The sequence below is a fragment of the Paroedura picta genome, chromosome 1, assembly GCF_049243985.1.
Source record: "Paroedura picta isolate Pp20150507F chromosome 1, Ppicta_v3.0, whole genome shotgun sequence".
Lineage (NCBI taxonomy): Eukaryota > Metazoa > Chordata > Lepidosauria > Squamata > Gekkonidae > Paroedura > Paroedura picta.
Window position 1 is genome coordinate 127,540,988 of NC_135369.1, and position 13,895 is coordinate 127,554,882.

The window sequence follows — 13,895 nt, forward strand, 5'->3', positions numbered from 1 at the left end:
TGCAGAAATCAAAAACACAGCTGGTTTCTCTTATTTTCCCCCACCACCAGCCATTGCCTTGGGCCACAGAGAAAATGAGAGAAATGAACTTTCCCATTTCCCTTTTTGCAATACAGAGATTAAAAGCACTGCTTCTGTCCCTGTTCTGTTTAGAACAGAGGTTTTCAACCTTCCTAATACTATGACCCTTTAACACAGTTCCTCATGTTGTGGTGACTTCCAACCATAAAATTATGCAAGTGTTCTTTCACAGAAATTAAACTGAAACTGACCAATGGCGTGAAGATCCATTGTTCATGATTGTATATAAATTGGGTTTTTTTTCCCCGGGGTTTCTCAGTTCAGTTCTGCCTCTTGTGTTAGCAGCTCTGCTTCATTGATGAATTTTTGGTGGTCTGTGCTTTAAATTCTATTTACTTTATTTTTGTCTGTTTGCTTTGTTTTAATATTTTCTATAGTTTTCTGCAAATTGTATAGATTTAAATAAATGTTGCTTCCTTTTGTAAGCTACCTTGAAGATTGTTTGTGCTGAGTGCTGTATACAGTATAAACAAATGAAATATATGTAGGTGCCAACATTCAATACTCTATGACACCATGAAAAATGTGCAGATTATTGGTTCCCTTGGTCACAGAAACAGACAGAGATATGGACTGGGTGTTTTTATGTCTTGAATGGATTATCACGAAGGTTCTTTTAGTGGAAATTGCAAATTAGTACACAAAGTACCCTGTGATGAATCCTGTTTTGATATCAACCAGGTGCTGAATAACTAATTCTTTGCACACTGTGCTAACTGTATACCCCTTCCCGTGAATCCTTATTAGTAGAAGTGTTACCAAACAGAGGCAATTAATATCCCACAGAGAAGCGCCTATGTGCTTAACCCTAATGGGAAGAACATGCATTAATTTAAGATTTGCCCTTTTAACCAAAATACTAGCACTTGAAATGTCTGCCCCTATAGACACTGTGGGAACAAATTCCCTACATGGCATTTTGCAATTAATTTCATCTCCTTGAACCAGAAACAAACAATCTGACAGGCACGATTTATGCAAATATGGGCTGTGCACCTCTTTGATGTGGCTTTAAAAAAAAAGCAGATACCATCTCTGCTTAGGGCTGAATGTTGGAATTATTTTTATTTGTTTCTGTGAGTGTGTGTGTATGTGTGTGTGTGGTAAGCCAGCAGCTATTTTCTAGTGACTTGTTCTATTAAGTACATCCATTTTGTCATGCAATGATTAAAATATAAGAACACAGAGCTAGAATTAAGAATTTGGGCTCTGACATCCAGTCAGTTGCTTTAAGTGAAGGGAAGATGGTATGCATTTCTATTGTGGAGCGTGTGGGGGGGGGGCATCCTTGCAGAATTAAATATTGCTAAGTTCCATTAATATTGAAGCCAGAAAGATTTATGTATACTTTCCCACTTCACTTAGTGAGAGTTGAAAGTGTTAGCTTTGGAAAGCTTGTTCTCTGTGTTATTAAAATAACTATCTTTATCCATTGTTCCTCTTAATATTTGTGAAACAGCCCTGGCTGTACCCTGACTGGCCTTCCTCCCTGGATGCTAGCCACTTTGCTCTCAGACGCTGCAGGAGTCAGTGTGTGAGAGAGAGAGACAGAGATATAGAGAGCCCGGCCAAACCACAAACCAGCCCTGATTACCTGCTATGGCTCCTGCTACGAGACAGACAGACAGATAGACAGAGATCCACCCAAACGAGCCCTCATTCCCTACTACAAACAGCCCTGATTACCTCTTATGGCTCCTGCTGCGATGTAGAGAGAGAGAGAGAGAGAGAGAGATCTGCACCTGCCGGTGTTCCCTGTGTCCTATCGCCCATTTTATTTCTGGTTGCAATGGGCTTTCTTGCTAGTATTTTAATGATATTGAGAAAAACCTGTCTACTTTGAGCAAAAAGCTATATCCTACTAAAAGAGAAACTATAGATAACTAGCAGCATTTGTTGCCTCTGATTTGATCAGCTGAATGTTCTGATTTAGACACAGCTAACAGTTCCGCAGGGCCTGCAAAAAGGAGCTCCTCCACCAGGCATTTGGCCGAGACCAGATGTAATCTACAGCGACCAAGGGCCCCTGCTCCCCCCCACCCCCCCTCAGAATTCAATCAATAAGCCACCCCCCTCAGAATCCCATCAACAAGCCCTGGACCTGTTTGTGTTATGATTGTTTATTGTTATACTGTGTTGTGTTTGGTTGCAATTGTTGGTTATTGGTGTACATGTTCTACAGACTGTTTTATGTATGGTTCTCTGTTATAATGTAAACCGCCCTGAGCCTCCGGGGAGGGCGGTATAAAAGTATGATAAATAAATAAATAAATAAATAAATAAATAAATAAATAAATAAATAAATAAATAAATAAATAAATATGGGCTGGATTTGCCTTTGAATTATTTAATTTAGTTAGTTTTACTGATTGCAAAGGACAGAAAGGAAGCACCTATGGCATTCTTGTGGAGAATAAGAGCATACGCCTTCCCTACTAAGTCAGGTTTTTACGCAACAATAAAGGATCACATTAGACCATTGTCATTTTCCCATATATGAGGAAGATAATAACAGTTAGGTCCCAGGACAGCATTATGGAAAGCACTACTTGAAAAAGGTGCAGGGAATAAATTGATATTCCAGTCAGGTAGAAATAATGTACTAAACACATTAGCAGAAGCTCTCTGGGTCTGGTGTGCCAGGGATGGGAAAATCCCTCCCAGCCCTTCACAGAGCCTGCAGAGTGTAGGCAGCTTCTGCTAATGGGTAGTTTCAAGTCCAGTCGAGCAGATGTTTTCCCAGTTAGGTCTTCATAGTGCAGGGAGAAATCACCCAGCCTCATGCAGATCATTGATATAATTTAATTTAAAATGCCATTGCAACTCCATTGCAGGAGAAGACAATCTAGTCCCAGGACCAGCCTGGCTTTTCTTCTTCTTCTCAGGTCTATTGGACCTGAAAAAATTGTAGAAATCCCAGATCCACATATCATAGCAGTATTTGAGACTTTTCAGAACTACTGGTTGTTTTTTTTTTCTGGGTCCAATAGATCCAAACTGGAAAAAAATGGGGGTTTTTTGTACACCCCTAACTCAAAATAGAACTTTGTTGGTCTTTAAGGTGCTACTAGACTCAAACGTAAAGAGCCTCTTGTGGCGCAGAGTGGTAAGGCAGCCGTCTGAAAGCTTTGACCATGAGGCTGGGAGTTCGATCCCAGCAGCCGGCTCAAGGTTGACTCAGCCTTCCATCCTTCCAAGGTTGGTAAAATGAGTACCCAGCTTGCTGGGGGGTAAACGGTAATGACTGGGGAAGGCACTGGCAAACCACCCCGTATTGAGTCTGCCATGAAAATGCTAGAGGGCGTCACCCCAAGGGTCAGACATGACTCGGTGCTTGCACAGGGGATACCTTTACCTTTATCTTTTAGACTCAAACGTAGTTCTCACATTAGTTTGTTAACTGAGCCTCCGGGGAGGGCGGTATAGAAATATAATAATAAATAAATAATAAATAAAAAACTCTTATATGATAATTGGCTTCCATTCACATGGATTTCAGTAAAGCGTTTGATAAGGTTCCACATTATATTCTTGTTGACAAGTTAGTAAAATGCAGTATGGATCCTTATTCTGTCAGGTGGATCGATAACTGGTTGACAGATCATACCCAGAGGGTACTTGTTAATGGTTCAGCATCCTCTTAGAGAAGAATGACAAGTGGAGTTCCCCAGGGATCTGTCCTGGGGCCTATGTTGTTCAACATATATATATAAATGATTTGGATGAGGGTTTAGAAGGAATACTTATTAAATTTCAGATGATACTAAACTGGGAGGGGTAGCAAACACAACCAAAGACAGAATTAGAATGCAGGATGATCTTGATAGGCTTGACAAGTGGGCTAAACTGAATAAAATGAAGATCAATAGGGACAAATGTAAAATTCTGCATTTTGGTAGGAAAAAAACAAATACACCAATATAGGATGGGGGAGACTTGTCTTGGCAGTAGTATGTACTAAACTGAAACATACAAAAGCATTACTACACAGTAAACTCCATAAACATCTACTCCAGTTCCAGTTTTCGTTGAGGTTTCTTTTATTGCATCAATTTGGACTCGTATATGGGTCTTGATCTTCAATATCAAGAAAACGAAGATCATGGCATCTGGCCCTCTCAATTCCTGGCTAATAGATGGGGAAGAAATGGTGGTAGTGACAGATTTTATTTTCCTGGGCTCCAAGATCACTGCAGATGGGGACTGCAGCAAAGAAATTAAAAGACGCTTGCTCCTAGGGAGGAAAGCTATGGCAAATCTAGACAGCATCCTAAAAAGCGGAGACATCACCCTGACAACAAAAGTGCGTTTAGTCAAGGCTATGGTATTCCCAGACCATAAGGAAGGCCGAGCGTCAAAGAATTGAGGCTTTTGAACTCTGGTGCTGGAGAAGACTCTTGCGAGTCCCTTGGACTGCAAGGTGAACAAACCAGTCAGTCCTAGAGGAAATCAGCACTGCCTGCTCCTTAGAAGGCCAGAACCTGAAGATGAAACTCAAATACTTTGGCCACCTCATCAGAAGAAAGGACTCCCTGGAGAAGAGCCTAATGCTGGGAGAGATTGAGGGCAAAAGAAGAAGGGGACAACATAGAATGAGGTGGCTGGATGGAGTCACTGACGCAGTCAGTGCAAACTTAAATGGACTTTGAGGAATGGTAGAGGACAGGAAGGCCTGGAGGATCATTGTCCATGGGGTCGCGATTGGTCGGACACGACTTTGCATCTAACAACAACAACATTGGTCTTGAATCTGGCACATAGATCAATTTCTATGTGGTTAAATCTGCATCTTTCCTTGATAATGCCAAAAAGCACATCAGGAGAAGTAGGCTTCGTGTAGTGAAACTGATCAGTTCCCTTTCCCTTTCCTGCACAGACCTGGGGCACACTGAGGTTGTATAAACTTATAGTTGCATATCATATACTGGCCAAGATTATGAGCTTTGTCTTATCTCTGTGAGCAATTAGTAAAATGCTTAAGAAGCATAGACCCAGACTTTTCAACTGAATTTAACAGAAAACAGTTTTGCATTGTTACTTTTAACTGAGTCATCTCAGACTCAGCAATTGGTCATGTCTTTGTAAATTGCTGATTTAAATAATTATATATTTTTAAAGTGTTTCAATCTAAAGTTAAACTACTTGCTAGTTGAGTCTGAAAAATCACCAAAGGGTCTTCTTGATCTTCCTCTGTAATTATTATACACTAATAACTGTAATTACTAACGATTTGTACTTTTTTTGCTGCAGTGTGAAGAAGCATCTTCAAACTACACTTAATACATGAGGAACATTGATGGACTACAAGAAATAATCCCACATGCCTGATTTTTCCCATAATTGCTATGCGGATGATCACAACATCCACAACGCAAGGACTGCACCTGTAAATAATTAAATGTCTAGGATTTTGGGTTAAAGATATTAATTCCTCATATTTCTGGTCTCTGGTTGTCCTCCCTAATAGCTTTAGTAGCCTTAGGGGAGGGCAGTATAAAATTAGATAGATAGATAGATAGATAGATAGATAGATAGATAGATAGATAGATAGATAGATAGATAGATAGATAGATAGATAGATAGATAGATAGATAGATAGATAGATAGATAGATAGATAGATAGATAGATAATCCCCAATTATGCATGCCCCAGCCACCAGTGCAGGCATGGCCTGACCCAGGGCCACAGAAGGCCGCTGTTATGTGAATGCGGGAACTTCCACAATCCGCAGGATACCATTGGTGCAGGGGCATGGGCGGGCCATAATTGACAGTGCCGGCTTTTAGCCCATCCAGCTCCAACCTACGGTGTCCCTGTAGGGACACTGCACACCCCTGCGAGCACTGCGGAGCCACGGAGCTGGCAGGGGCATCCCCCTGGCCCGGCTGTAGCATGTGGTTGGGACCCGGCCCCTTCCCAATCACCCCCCAGCTGCTGCCACTGCCACTGTCTGGCAGCGTTCCAGGCTTCCTGGCCACAGCACACAGCGCATGTGCACGCTACACTTGGGCATCCACGTACGCCAGGGGAGCCCTTCCCCCATGCATGCACGGGGAACGGTGGGGCATCCTACCCTACCACAATGGCATGGCGGCCGCCCGGCGTAGTAGCCGCCATACATAATGGGTCTTAGAGGGGGGAAAGTCAGGTAGAATCAGGGGTAGGATATTTGGTGAACTGATCACAAAACTGAGGTAACATTGGTATCACACTAATTCCAGATAGTTTGTGGCCAACAAATAAGGTATTTTTGCTATTCAAAATGGACTTTTAAAACTTTGAGGAGAGGCTCTCTTTTCAGTTTCTGTGCAAACATTCAAGCATAGGTTTCTGAGTTTCACTCTCGAAGTCTAGATAATAGCAACATACAACCCAGTTTCCAAAATCTTTTTATATACAAACACCTGAATTCACTCCTCTTTTAAGAGTCATTTCCCTTTTCACTAGACATGGGATTCCCTATTTGCGCTTGAGAGGAGATGTTCTCTGATCTTCTCATTCCTTTTGCTTCCTTCTCAGTTCACAGTCAATGCTTAACTGTCCCTTCTTCAATTGTCAGTTCCCAACTGTCATTCCTTAACTGACTCTCTCAACAAAATTCTGTTCAAGCAGCCTGTCACTCAAAGGTTCTCAGATTCTATTAGGCATTAACCCTTGATGGTCTGTCATACCTCCAAATGGATGATGGACCTGATTAGGAGATTTCTGAAGTATGAAGGGGAAAAAAATGACCTTGTAAATTAGATACCCCTCCGATATAGTACAAGCTGATAAAAATTGAACTACATATTGAGAGCAGCTGAATGGCAGTTTTAAAAAGGGGGTAAAAAGAAACAGAAATTACTGTGCATATGATCCTGGGAGTTTGAAGGGAAGATTTACAAATGAGGCTTCTAATCTCTCATAAGACATCCCCCCCCCCACACACACACAGTGTGCAGTTCTTATTTTCTGGCTCTATTCTCTTTTTACCTATGGAGCAAAGTATGGGAAGGGGGAATAGAATTCAAATTTGCTGTCGTGCTTGTTTGTCCTGCAAAGTGAGAAATGACACCTTTTTGTGTAATTTTGTGAATATTTTTTTCTGGGATTCTCTCTCTATTTTTTCTTTGTATATGTGTGGGATCCAACTATATGACGTTGATAAATTATAGGACCCCAGGAAAAACCTTTTTCTAAAAATTGTCACAGAGGGATAGTTCTGTTATTCTGTGATGCCTCCATATGTTTGCTGGCATCCATGAATGGCAAGCACTTCCTAGATAGATGAGAAAGATAAGAGTTTGCCATTTGCACAGCTTTTTGTGTTGTATGAAATAAAATAATAGCATAAAATAAAATAAATAGCAGTTTCCTAAAGGCTTGCAGTTACTTGCACCAGCTTTGATCCCGAATTCTTTTAAGGGACACAATACATTCGTTTATACTTCATTATAAGCAGTTTAAATGATTTAATGGCTATTAAACTTCCTAAAAGAATTGCAGGGTGGTCTATTGACAATACTTGCAAAAGAATCCTTTGGCTGCTATTTTATAAATCTCAAAGCTTTAAATCTTTTATTTGAATTCTTACCAAAACAAAACAGAGGAACGGAAAGAAGTCTCTCCTACATGGAGGAACTATTAACTAGCAACATCTTTAACCGCTCCTGTGGAGCAGAATAAATAAAAGAGTAAGCCCTAAGGGGGAGGAGAAAGGGCGAGCTCTGTCCGCGAAGCGGCTCCTGATTGGGCCCTCCGAGCGTCATTCCATGGCCAAGCGGCCAATGGCGAGCCGCACAAAGCCTGGCTCCCCATTGGCCGCTTGGCCCAGCCTCGCCTTGCCCGGCCGGGGACTCACTGCACACAAGGAGAAGCAGCCTTCCCCGACGGTGAGTACTCCCGCTGGCTTTCCCTCACCCAAACACACACACACAACCCCCCTGGCTGCCCACCCCATCACGCTGCCGCTGCTTCCCCGTGCCCACAGAGACCCCTTGCCCTTCTTTCTCCCTCCCATACCTCCTTTCCTCTTCTTCCTTCTATTCCGACATTCTCTAGCGCCCGCTGTCTTTCTTCTACAGTGTGCTTAATTTCTAGTTTTCATTATAAACAATAGCAAGATAATTGGATGGAGGGATTGCAAAGTGAACAAGATATAATTACACATCAGCAGTAGTTGTTAGACTGAATGGTGATCTTTTTGACTGATCAGCGCAGAAAAAGTACAACCCAGTTAAGAGTCCAGTGATTTCAGCCGATTGCTGCATTTTTATTTCCCAGTAGTTAAAATAAAATTCATGTTTATGAAAACAGTAGGAGAAACAGGATGATACTGAACAAAGGGGGAGGAGGGAATGATGTGTGCAACTTTTCCTATGTCTACTTTCCTGAAGTCACTCATACTGAATCATTCTAGCATATTAGCAGTTGGATATCTTTCTTGCATCAGCAACTTTTAGTTAAGTTTAATTTATTTTTATTTGCATCAGCTATAGAACAACACAAAACCCTTCAGTTAAGTGAATGGTTAAAATGCAACACATAAAAATGCAATGTTCTTTTAGAACACAGCTATTGATTTGATACCAGTGCTGCTGTTAATTGTTGCAAAAAACACCAATGGCCCAGAGAGCTAACATCAGAGGCCCCCACTATGAGTCTGAGCCATTAAGTACTAAGAATGGTCTCCCATGCAGAGATAATTACAAAAAAACAACATCTTTTTATATTTATGGTAACTCTGGATAATTGAATATGTTGGTGTAGCTAAGGAAAATGGCATTGATAATTTATATACTCACAATGGCAAATGTTCCATTCTTATTTTGATATTTTTAATGCCTGTTAATACTCACCAGCCCTGGGTTAAGGATTTGCAGGCCCCATAGCACCAGAGCCAGTTTCAGAATTTGTGGGGCCTTAGCAGAGCACTGCGGGCGCTGTTACTTGTGCTATAGCAACAGGGCACCTGTCCCAGGAAGAGTCAGAACTTTGAAAGCAATTGACAGCTTCCTTTTTTTCAGTCTTATAGTCTGCAAATCGCATAATTATGAAGAACCCCTGCCAAGCACAGTGTGAAGGCTACATGTGATACTAGAATAAACCATCTCTGAATAAGGCAATTACATTTAAAGAAGAAGAAGGGTAGGTTTTTCTACCCCACTTTTCTCTACCAGAAGGAGTCTCAAAGCAGCTTGTAATCACCTTCCCTTCCCACAACAGGCACCCTGTGAGGTAAGCTGAGAGAGCCCTGATATTACTGCTCTGTGAGAGCAGCACTATCCGTGCTTTGAGGAGCCCAAGGTCACCCAGCTGGCTGCATGCGGAGGAGCGGGCATGAGGCCACGAAAAGCCTATTGTGACTCTGCCCCCCTTACTTCCCAGGAGTTTGAGAGTTGAGAGGCTTACATGCCTGTGAGGGTCCTGCGTCTTCAATCTTCCTGGATGCTTGAATAATAGCTATGAAACTATCAGCTTGATGGCTGGGACACTGAACTGGAACGGGGACAGAAAGGTAGTAGGGTTACAATCACTCAGCATTTAAATTTAGATTGGTTAATATGCATGACATTTGTTCTCATGTTTGCAACTTTTTTATTTCAACTGTTTTGACAATGACTTGACAATGGTTATCATTGCTTTTCCGTATGTATTCCTGTATTGTGTGTGTCTGATTCAGTTATCTATTTACAATTTGTTTGTGTTATGTATTGTGCAGTAGTGCCTTCCGTTAAACAGTTTAATTTATGTCAGTAGCACTGGCATCTGCATCTTCCTATTGGCAGTTGTGATGTTGTGATGATAAGAACCTGTAAAAACAGAAGCCTCTTGTTTAAGGGGACTGAATTAAGAAAAGTACTTCTCAGCTTTTATCTCTCTCATTTCCCCCCTCTCAGATTGAAAGTACTAAAGTGAAAAATGTAGAATGTTCCATGGGACACATTATTACATGCTAACTTTAGGCAAACTAATGAAGTGTTTTATCTCAATATAACTGACTGACTGCTCAATACTATAATTACCAATAATATAAAAAGCATATAATCTAACTGCTCACTTTTTCCAAAAGAAAAAAAATCCTATTAATGTGATAAAATTATTTAATGGGTAAAATGGCTTTAATCAACCTTAACTTTCAGGGTCTATATATCATCGTATTAATATGCTTCAACTCAATATATGTGATAAGATTTTCATATATCCAAGGCAGTTTATTATGGGTGAATATCAGAAACCATTTTAATCAGCATGAAATAAATGGATTGTCTTTTACATTTTCCACCCAATGGCTTTTCTTTTGCATCCCCGATTAGTAATTTCACTGTATACCGTTTACCAAGGCAATGTTCCTTTTACAATAACATCTTCTGGGAAGAAGTGGTTCAGTTGACCAGGATAATTATCAAGTTTTTACAGCAAATAGATTATTAATAAATCTTCTTTATATTTTTTATCTCCTGCCCTTCCTTAGAAACAGCCTTTTCTCATAATCCTCTAAGAGATTATCAGTGGTATTGAAAATAAACAGAAGAAAACTCATAAGAGGGCATAGTCTCAGTTCCATCATCAGAAACAATACAGAATTCAGGAAACATACATACCGTAACATGGTGAGAAATTATATAGAAAAAAGTGTCTGAACCTCTAGACATATGTTCCTTTAATATGGCTTCTGACTTAAATTGAGCATGTAAAAAAACAACTTCATACGCAGATTGAAACAGGTTGTCTTGTTGTGGAACCAATGTGACACCCCTAGGAAAAATGTATGCCTTCCACACAATTTTAATAAGAACATTTCTAATTCCAGTTACTACTGTTCCTGTAGTTGTGCTGGTTCAAATCATCCTGATGGTTCTTTCAATTCATCTTGATGCTTATTTGCTTGCACAGCTTTCACGATAGAAGCCATCTTAGAAGAGAATGCCAACTAAACTTTCATCTTCTGGTGCTCTGATTGTTTTGCAAGCATCAGCCAACCTCTTTCTCCTCAGACTGACATTACTCATCAAGGTCATCTCCAGAGCCTTTTAATTAGTTCACACAATTCAGCTTTGAATCTGGTTTGTTAGGGGGAGGTCACTCGTACACCCAGAAGATTCCATAGAGATAGCCCTGTGATTTATCAGGAAGGACAGGAAGTAATAGAGAGTGAGAGAAGAGCTAGGTTTTTGTACACTGCCCTTTACTACCCAAAGGAGCCTCAGCATGACTTACACTTACCTATCCTTCCTCTCCCCACAACATACCCTGTGAAGGAGATGAGGCTGAGAGAGCTCGGGGATACTATTAGTGGCCCAAGATCATCCAGCTGGCTGCAAGTGGAGGAGTTGGGAATCAAACTGGTTCTCCAGATTAGTGTCTTAACTGCTATACCAAGCTGGCTCTCTTAGCCAGCAGTATCTGTATAGTATGTATTGTGATAGAGAAGACTTCCCCCTTTCTTATCCCCTTTCCTCCAATTGCCACCCTTGCAACCTGAAGATACATTTTGCATGTTCTGAAACATTCTGTTTCAGCTATAAGAATCAGGACTGCTGCTATTAGGAATAAGTACTTAGAATATCAGTTAATTTTGTTTTTCTTCTGTGCATTAAGGCTCCACTGAACTATGTGCTTTGTTTTAAAGAAATTTTCTTGAATTTCTTCAATATAGTTTTTTGTTTCATTTTTGTGTCAGTTACTGCTGAGTGACTTGAACCTACCCTGGCCTAAATTTGATTATGTTACTGCACCAAGGTAGGATAAGCTATGACAACAGTGGCAGATTCTTTTTATGAGTTTTTAGCAGTTATGATAGATGAGTTTTATAACATGACAAAAAACATATGAAAATACTCACAATGCTTCTGTGTTGTGCAATGTACTGCTGAGGTTGTGATGTGGTAAATCCACTGTTCCCATAAATTCCCTAGTTCCTAGCACCAGGTGCTGTCAGAAAAGTATAATATGGATGTATAAATTCTACTGTAGAGAAATCATCCTGACCAATTATGCATGGCGGTAGCTGTGCCGTGCCACCACCGGTTTCTTTTGGTGGGGCCTAATGGCCTAATGATCGGTCATACCTGTTTCTCAACTCAGTTTCCTCCTTCAACTTTCCAATCCGTTGACTCAGATAACTTAGATTATATGTGGGCTAAGGGAGGGTGGTATTAACTGAACCTATTTAGAAGCAAGTTTTCATCTTGACATTTTCCACATTAGTTCTGTCTTCTCAAGGGCCCCATCAGAAATTACTGACAGTCATTGCAAAAAAAGTGCCTGAAAACCCTTTGAGAAGGTTGAAGCATTAGAAAGTGTTCTGATTATGCCATACAGAGAGCAGCTTAACCACCTGTATTTAACTATGGTCAAGGTCATAGTACTTGCAATTTGCAATATAGTTCCTAGCTGTATAAATTTAGGATAATGGCTATAATGCTAGAATAAGTGGATCAATCATTTTGGCAAAGTATGTAATATGTTTCACCACTGTAAAGAGCCTTAGAGGTGTTCTAGGTAGGAAGTAAAGCTTTGTCTTCTGTTATTCTGTCTACTTGCCTCCTACATTGAGAAACAGGTGAAAAAGTATAATGGTAACAATTATATTTTGTAAAAAATGGCAACAAAGGTTGCTCTGTGTCTGTCCTTCTGATGTAGCCTATGCCTAAAGCAAAAGCACAGGGCACTTATTTTTCAAAACTAGGTATGTTCTCAGTACTACAAGATGACAGAAAGAACAATATTTCACAGGAGCTATCATTTTTATCAGGCTTTAGGATCCTAAGTCCATAACCTATGTCTATCTCATAGCCAAGCAATCTATCCCAATAATCATATTAACAATATAAAACAATCATAATCAATAATTAAAAAGCACGGTATCTCTCTTTAAGGATTATAAATCTCAGAAGTGGTGAACTTGCAATATCTTGCATGATCACTTCATTTTTCCATGTATACCCTTCACATTATTTCATTTCCCCCTCTTCCTGTAAGCTCCTATATTCTCTCCCATTTCCCTGTTTCCTTCTCTCCATCCCACTCGTCAACCCTTTCTTTTATCTGCCTCCCCCAAAGTTCAGCTTTATTATTAATTTCACTTCTACCCCAGCTGTATCCCCAGTGGAGACCAAAGCAGTTTAGATCATTTCTGTCTCTTTCATTTTATCCTTACAACAGACCTGAGAGGTCAGGCTGGGAAAGAGTGAGCCAGGTTTTTGGTTGGGGACACAAAACATCAATGTTGTCCAGGCCCTCTTCCATGTACACCCTCTGAGATCAATCTGAATAATGATTGGCAGCACAAAAAGAGCTTTTGACTGGCTGCTGGCCATGGGTTCATGGGTGGAATATTAGATGCTTTTAATAGTTTTTAGTTGGCTTGGAAGAGGCAGGGCCTAAGGATGCCTATTTAAGGTGCCACGTGCTTGGCCTCCACCTCTTTGCCCTGGCTCTTCGGCAGACAGCTTCCGTCCCTACCACTCTGTTTTCTGATGGTGGTGTTGGTTTGCACATTGAATTTTATTGTCAAAGCTGGGGGAGGGGTTTGCCATGAGAAAGAGGGGGCCCTATCTGCATACAGGAGCCCCTGGAGGTTTGGTGGCACAGCAATAAGGAAGCTGAACCGGCTGGGTAGGCTTAGACCTGGAGGTAGCCAACTGAGGTTGGTGCCCTTTGGTTCCTCCACAAAAAGGTCTCCTTCCTGGTAGAGCAGGATTCTGAGAGGCAGGGAGATTCGAGTTCCCAACTGGGAATGGGTAGGAGCTCCAGGGAGCCTCTCAGAGTCTGGGGTTGTGGAAACCAGTCAGCTGACTGGCTGGTCAGTCTCTCCGCTCATTGGTGCCAA